This window comes from Mustela nivalis (genome assembly GCF_964662115.1).
Source record: "Mustela nivalis genome assembly, chromosome: 18".
In the NCBI taxonomy this organism is placed as follows: Eukaryota; Metazoa; Chordata; class Mammalia; order Carnivora; family Mustelidae; genus Mustela; species Mustela nivalis.
The window spans coordinates 48,559,362-48,567,552 of NC_139037.1; the positions used below are offsets into that span (position 1 = coordinate 48,559,362).

The following is an 8,191-nucleotide window of genomic DNA, read 5'->3' on the forward strand; positions in this document are numbered from 1 at the left end:
GCCTGCCGTCGGCACGCTGGACACCCAGGAAAGCCTGTGTTGCATATTCCAGGGTCAGGGTCAGTCTGAGAGAATCTGCCCTTCACCCACTGTTTTGGGCTTTTTGTGCTATTTGGGCCCCCAGCCAGCTGGGTGCTGCCCGTCGGCGTCAGTCGGTCTGCGGAGGCAGATGCCAACGTCTTCTGGAAACATCCTCAGACTCCCCCAGAACTCAGCTTTAACTGAGTGAGCTGTCCACGATCCAATCAAGTTGACACATAAAATTCACCACTGCGGTCGCCAAAAACGGGGTGAGGACTCCACTGATTTTAATAAAAAATCCTGCAAGACCAAACAAATAGGTATCACAAGATGGCGGGCCACAGGCTACACAGCCAGCCTCTGGACGTGTTTGGCCAACACAGCGTTCACAAAACAATTTCTCTGAGTATCTGTCTCTAAAAATAGAGACACTTTCCACGTGAACTGGGATTTCTTGGGGGGGGGGGGGATCACAATTGAGGGGAATTCTAGGTCTGCATCCCTGCGTGGCAACACTCTTCTAGGGATATGGGATGGATTCCATCTTCAACTATCCCCATCGCTCCCCATGACTCCCAGCCTGCCAGCATCCCTCACCTGCACCATCTGCCTGGTGAGAACCGAGTTCAAGAACCGCAGCTCACAAGCAACCCCCCTCATTGAGCTCGGCTGCGCAATGGCGCCATGCGGACACCAGGTGGCACCATGGCGTGTGCCGTTCAACCACTAGAGGGCGCGCGAGTTCTCCCCTGGGGCCCACCAGCCTTCAGAAAGCTACTCCCATCGGAGGTGGTCCTGCTGGGTGCTGGGAGCACCAGGTGTGACTTCCTTATTCCTCATAAGGGAGTTGTGCCTCCTGAATGGCAGCAGGGGGAACTGAGGCTCAGAGAGAGGCCGCATTTGTAAAACCAGGCAAAGCATCTCTCCGGGGGGCCAGAGGGGTTTAAGGACCTACTGTGTGTCCCAGGTTTGGCAGAACTGCTGCTGCTCCGAGTGTACTCCGCAGACTGCACCTCGTGACTTTTATTATCAGAGTTGCTGAGTCATGATAACTAGATGCATCTGACCGTGGGCCCTGTGGCTGCTCCTGACAGTGAGGGAACCAGACACTGGGCTGGTCCACAGCACGCTGAGTCACGGCCACATTACTCAGCCTCCTTGGTGTTTGTTGTGAGTAGAACATGGGCAGAGTGACGTACCACCTTTACCCTCTTTCACCCAATCTGTCCCTTCCTTTATACCGCACAGCACTTCTTCCCAGAAGTCTTCCTGGAGAAACCCTGGCCCTACCTTCCCCTCTCCGAGCGTGGGGGAAGGAAGTACTGACTTGCTTGTGATCCCTTGAGATCCCATACTTTTCCTCATCACAGCACGTGCCACACTCATGGCTGCGTATCTGTCTGCCCACCGCCTGCCCACACCACCCCATCCCAAAGGACGCTGAGGTGCAGCTGTCACCCTCGCCCCAGCATGGGCTCTGAGTTCCAGGAATGATTGAGGAGGTGCTTCTTGGGGTAAGATGTCCTGGCCGCCAGCCTGGACTGGGCACCAGAGGAGCTCCTTCTCCCTTCCCGTCTGAGTGAGACAGAATCGACGCGTAGTAGGTAATACCGTGTGAGCTTAAGGTACACAGTGTGGGGACTCCACACCCTTGTGTTGCCAAAATTATCGCTACTGTTCACTAATGCCTCCGTCCAGCTGTGCAATTACCATTTCCTTAAAAATTGGAGCAGCACTGGGCACCTGGGTGGCCCAGTCAGGGGGGGCATCCTTCGGCTCAGGTCATGATCCCAGGCTCCCGGGACCGAATCTCACATGGGGCTCCCTGCTCAGCGGGGAATCTGCTTCTCCCTCTGCCCCTTCTCCGGCTCATGATCTCTCTCTCTCTCTCTCTCTCTCAAATAAATAAAATCTTAAAAGAAAAAAATTGGAGCGTACCCGCTGGGGCCAAATGAAGCCCAGTCTCTGGGATGGAGGCTCCAGGTGACCCCAAAGTAAATGGAAGCGTGCGGCACAGATCCTGGTGCTTCTCTCATGATCTCGTTTAAGTCAAAAGAGAGCAGGAGCCTTTCTTGGGGGGAATGGGGCCCTAGGAATCTAGAAAGGGGTTCCATGTTCTGACTCTGCCTCTAACTGCAATGCCTGTTGTCTGCGGGTGTCACTAGTAATTCTCTGACACCAGTGGGGCGTCCTACAATTCAACCCAGTTCTGATGCCATTACCACACAGTGCATCACATCCCACAGGTGAAGGGCTCGGTCCCATAAGACTGCCCTCCCCCAACCTTCAGATACCAATCCAGGTTGTCCCTGAGCTTCTGACCAACCAGCTGTCAATCAGAGGGTCCCAGGACCCCCTCCTCAGGCTCAATTAATTTGCTAGAGCACCTCACAGAATTCCGACTCTCTAGAAAACTGGTTTATTATAAAAGCAGGTAACTCGAGAACAGCCAGATGGGAGAGATGCTTAGGGCCAGGTATGGAGGAAGGGTGTGTGGAGACCTCCTCACATCTGCCCTCGTTCACCAACCTGGAAGCTCTCAGAAGCCCGCCCTTTCAGGGTTTTGTGGCGGTGCATTATATAGGCATCACTGACGAAATCACTGGCCATTGGTGTTGGATTCAACCTCCGGCCCTTCTCCCAACCCCAGAGGTCAGGGATGGGACTGGAAGTTGCCACCAGCCAAGACTTGGTTGGTTGGTTCCCTTGGTAACCAGACCGACCCCTGGGTGTTTGCCCAAAGTCCCCTCATACATCAGTTAAAAGCACCTTCATCATTGAAGCAACTCTCAGGAATTCCCAGGTTTTAGGAGCTCTGTGCCAGGAATGGGGATGAGGACCAAATAAATATTTGTTTTTATAAATCACTATAATATCATTCTAATCAGAGGCGGGAAAATATCGCGGCTAACTGGGGAGGTTCTGACATTCAGCAGATGTGCTGGGCCTGCCCAACTGAGAAAGCCTGCTCCAGGTGTGACTTTCTTATTGGCGAAATGGGGACTGTCAAGGGTAAACTAAGGTTTAGTAAACAGCAAAGTGTGCCTGTTTTACATACTTCACCACATAACAAATAGTCAGTCACTGCAACTATCATTAGTGATACGAATTCTATTAAACAGCTAATATGTATCATTTTTAAAAAGGTTTTTATTTATTTATGAGAGAGTGAGAGAAAGCATGAGTGGGGGTGGGGGGAGGTAGAGGCAGCAGGAGAAGCAGGCTCCCTGATGAGCTGGAAGTCAGACGTGGGGCTCAATCCCATGACCCTGAGATCAAGAGCTGAGCAGAAAGCAGACTCTTAACTGACTGAGCCACCCCAGCGCCCTAAGCTGATTTTTAAAAGCAGAAAAATATTTTTCAAAAAATATTTTATTTATTTATTTGACAGAGAGACATCACAAGTAGGCAGAGCACCAAGCAGAGGGAGAGGGAGAAGCAGGCTCTATGCTGAGCAGAGAGCCTGATGTGGGGCTCGATCCCAGGACCCCGAGATCATGACCTGAGCTGAAAGGCAGAGGCTTAACCCGCTGAGCCACCCAGGCGCCCAAAGCAGGTTATTTTTAAAAAACTGCAAACACAAGACAAGCTCTAAAAACTGAGTCATGACCCTTTGTAAGTGACATTTACATTTCTAAGGGAAATTTCCATTTGTGAGGGTGTCTCTGTGTATGAGGGCTAGGACTAGAAATTTCTAGGAAGTTTCTATCAACGGAAAATCTGCACAAGGACCTGCTCTTGCTCGCTGGGCTTTTCAAGGTCACCTCCATGACTGACTTCTACCACCTTCTGTCCCAGGGAAGCCGGTATTAGAGGCAATGGCTTCCACCACTTCACTCACTCCATTTTCCTGGGTCTCTCCCTTATGCACAGGAGGTACTAACCTTATGAAGCTTTTGGTTTCCTCCTGTTAATCTGTCTTATACCAATTTAATGATCAGACCAGCCAAAGAGCCTAGAGGAGAAGGGCACACTTTTATGCCCCTCTGAGTTGGCTGCTTGGGGAGGGAAGTGAGGGCTGGGTGTTGGCATTTCGCTTGGACCCTCAGAAACACCCCAACTGGCAGCTCATGTCGGCGTTAATAAAGTAGGGGCGTTGCCTAGATCAGTGGTCAGTTTGGGTTTTCTTAAGCGATCCAACCATTGCCAAATGACCTCTTGCCTACATGAGGAGGCGGTGGGGTGGACAACAGCCTCTTCCCATACGTTCCCCACACCCCACCCCCCGCCCCACAGCAGGAATGCTCCCGCTGGAACACCACCAGCCTAGCTCTAGACCAGCTCTCATGGGCAAGCGGAGAAATAAGTGGTAACAGCATTACAGGGAAGCCTCAGGGGCTGGACTTCACTGCATGTAGTACGACGTGGCGCCCACATCGCACACCAGCCCCTGGATGCTGGGCTTCCAGCCCATCTTTGCTTCTGCACAAGTTGGCTACAGATTCAGAGGCTCCCACTAGTACGGGGCTGGTACAAGTCAGGAAAGCACTATATTTATGGTTATACCTTTATTACAAAATATATTGTGGGGAGGAAAAATGACAGAGTCAGAGAGAGAGATAAAGGTCTGGTCCCTTCAACCCTTTATAAGGATGCCATCCACCCCAGGGACTCCACCACAAAGACCTCGTCCAAACCCAATCACTTCCCAAAGGCCCCACCTGTGAACACCAAAATATTAACACTTAGGGATTCAACATATGGATGGAGGGGTAGACACAACAGCTTCTAGAAGCTGGAAGAAACAAAGAAACGGAGTCTTCCCTGGGCTGTTCACTTAGCACAAGGGGTAACTTGGCAACTGTTTGGGGTAAATTCTCTACCCTTCTGAGGGTTTTCTGGATGGCCTAAGAATTAAACTGACATGGGACAGATGCACAGGGGAAAACCAAATTTAATTCTGCACATGCAGGATCCCCACATACACGAGAGGTTTCAAGACAGAGAGGAAGGCTGAGGCAGGTCTCCGTGCCACGCGGAGCTGAGGACAGGGCTGGGGGCCAGAGCCTCAGAGGGGAGCAGGGCACTAAGAACACACGTGTTGTAATAGATGTCTGCCCTGCCCTGCAGATGGGGCCCTCAGATAAAACCTGTCTTCGGTAACAGCTCTAATTCTGGAAAAGACCCCCAGTTTGGAGTCTTCTAGGTAGTTAGTTAAGTGAAGGGCAAAAGTTTCTCTGGGGCCTACAGGGTCTCGATCACCTTCAGCCCCAAATAGCCCAGATGCCAAAGCCAAAGTGGGCCAAAGACCTCTTTAGGATTTAGGAATGAAAACATTAATGAATGTCAGAGCACAGCACATCAGTTATAGACGGTCTGGTCAGTGTTGCTCAACCCCACCACACATTAGAATCTTCTGAGGAGTTTTACTACATCATGCACTGGGTTGTGACCCCGACAATCTGAACGCTCTCCAGCGGTGGACATGGGCACAGTATTATTTTTTTACAGCTCCCAAGTGGCTCTGAGGTACAACCAAGATTGAGAACCAATGAATCTACAAAGTTTTGGGGTTTTTTAAGATTTCATTTTTAAGGGGCACCTGGGTGGCTCAGTCAGTGAAGCGTCTGCCTTCAGTTCAGGTCATGATCCCAGGGTGCTGGGATAGAGTCCCACGTCAGGCTCCTTGCTCAGTGGGGAGCCTGCTTTTCCCTCTCCCTCTGCCTGCTTTCCCCCTGCTTGTGCGCGCTCTCTCTATGTCAAATAAATAAAATCTTTAAAAAGAAAAGATTTTATTTTCACATAATCTCTACAGCCAACATGGGGCTTGAACTCATAACCCCAAGATCAACAGTGGCATGCTCTACCCACTGAGCCACCCAGGTGCCCCTCTACAAAGTAGATTTTTTAAATGAAAGTTCAGGGCGCCTGGGTGGCTCCATTGGTTAAGCAACTGCCTTCAGCTCAGGTCATGATCCCAGAGTCCCAGAATCAAGTCCCGCATTGGGCTCCCAGCTCCGCGGAGAGTCTGCTTCTCCCTCTGACCTTCTCCCCTCTCATGCTCTCTCTCTCTCTCTCAAATAAATAAAATCTTTTGGAAAAAAAAAAAAAAGATGAAACTTCATTGTTCTGCCCAAATGGAAACCCTGCATCACTTGCCATAAGATACTCCTAAGAGTAAACACAGTGAAAAAGAGATATAACCTGATATAAGGGGATTGGTGAGCATTAGAACTGCTACAGATAGGGGCACCTGGGTGGCTCAGTGGGTTAAAGCCTTTGCCTTTGGCTCAGGTCATGATCCCAGGGTCTTGGGATCAAGCCCCGCGGCTCTCTGCTCAGTGGGGAGCCTGCTTCCCTTCCTCTCCTGCCTGCCTCTCTGTCTATCTGTCTACTTGTGATCTCTGTCTGTCAAATAAATAATGAAATCTTAAAAAAAAAAAAAAAAAAAAAAAACTGCTACAGATAAACTTACTCCTTCACTGAGAAGGCCTGAAAAAGATCTGAAAAAAATAACAACTCCCTGATTCAGAATTGCCACACTTTATGCCTCCGGGTCGACCAGGGCACTGACTTACTTAGACCTGGTTTCGGACACAGGGGGAGGGAAACATGAGTTGGCCCAATTTTGCTAGAGGATTTTAAGACGAATAGTAGGGATGCCTGGGTGGCTCAGTGGTTAAGTGTCTGCCTTCGGCTCAGGTAGTGATCCCAGGGTAGTAGGATCGGGCCCCACATGGGCTCTCTGCTCATCAAGGAGCCTGTTTCCCCCTCTCCCACTCCCCCTGTTTCTGTTCCCTCTCTCGCTGTGTTTCTGTCAAAAAAATAAAATCTTAAAAAACAGACAAACATATACTAGGAAGCAGTGAAGACATCTCTGAGACTAGGAAGACAAGATGCTGGATACTACAAAGGGAGGGTAAAGCGGGGCGAGGACAGGGCGGTAGATCTGACTGCATTTTGCAGATGGCGCGAAGATGGAAGCAGGGTCGGGACAGTGCCTGGCAGGGAGCTAGACTGGGAAGTCCGCGCCCATCCCTCTCCACGCGAGGATACGCCGAGGGCACCCAGCTCGAGAACTGGCCGGGTCCAGCCGGCTGCGCACGCGACAAGGACACATCTTGGGAATTCCCGCGTCCTGCTACCCAACCCGCGCCATCCCTCCGAGAGGACAGCCATTGGCGGCGCGCGGAGACGCGAGACCAGCATCACGAAACCCACTTTGCAGATCAAGGCACCGAGACTCCAGAGCGAGGAAGGGTCGCGTCCGGGTCCCCAGAGATCACGACACCCACACGTGAGAGGCCCCTGTGCGCGGGCACCGCCCGACGGTTCGACCAGGCACTCCAATTCCATCATCAGCCCTGTTCAGATGGGCAAACTGAGGCACGGAGTGTGTGCACCCCGAGGGGCAGCGGCGCTTCAAAGGTCACTTCACAAAGGGGAAACCGAGGCCCGCCGAGGACGAGCGGGTTCCGGCCCAAACTTCCCTCGGCGGGGTCGGGGGGTCACAAGGGGGGTCGCCCCGACGAGGGGACGCGGCTCGGAATCCACGACCTGTTCAGACCAGCCTCTCCCCGCCGCGAGCAGCCACGACGTCACAGGGGGGTGGGGCGGTGACCGGGAAACCCGGGCGTGGAGGAACAGCGGGTCGCACTCACCTCCCGAGGCCGACCTTCGGAGCCTACACTTCCGGGAACGGGGCCGGGAGCAGCTCGCCGGCGCGCACTCGGCGTCCCTCCACCAGCGCGACCTGCGACAGCACCCGGGGGACCACGGCCCACGCAGCCCTTGACAGCACCGCCGGCGAGCGCGCGCGGGGCCCACTCAGTGCGCATGTGCGCCCCTAGCTGTCGTTCAAAGCCGGCGTGCGGCGTCTCTGCCAATCGGAAGCCTCCTTCCAGCCTGGCCCCGCCTCGTTCGCCAGGCCTCCGGCGTCCGGCTGTCTCCAGGGCAACCGTCAGGCCGCCTGTCTAAGAAAGAGGGGCCCAGCGACTTCTGGGTGTTGTAGTCTCCGGGGGACAGAGAAACGGGAGGCGCCGGGGAACGAGAAAGGTCTCCGACGCCGGCGTTCCTGCTTCCTTTCCCCAGCCCCGCTTGCCAGGTCCTGCCACAGGGGCCGACCAGCTCGCGGGCCTTGGGGTCGGTGGTGGGGGCGTCGCGGGGGGGGGGGGGGGGGAGACGTCTCTGTCACCATGGTAACACCCCCGCTCGCGGCCCGCCTCTTGAG

General features: G+C 53.3%; 1 protein-coding gene across 1 annotated transcript in view; it reads right to left on the bottom strand.

Moving 5' to 3' along the window:
* The window catches only part of ZNF667 (zinc finger protein 667), a 55,327-nt gene extending 47,529 nt beyond the window's left edge, over positions 1-7,798 (bottom strand). The window contains exon 1 of the mRNA XM_082709552.1: positions 7,623-7,798. The gene's annotated coding sequence lies outside the window, so the exon portion shown is untranslated. The remainder of the gene's footprint in view (positions 1-7,622) is intronic.
* Positions 7,799-8,191: the final 393 nt, after the last annotated feature.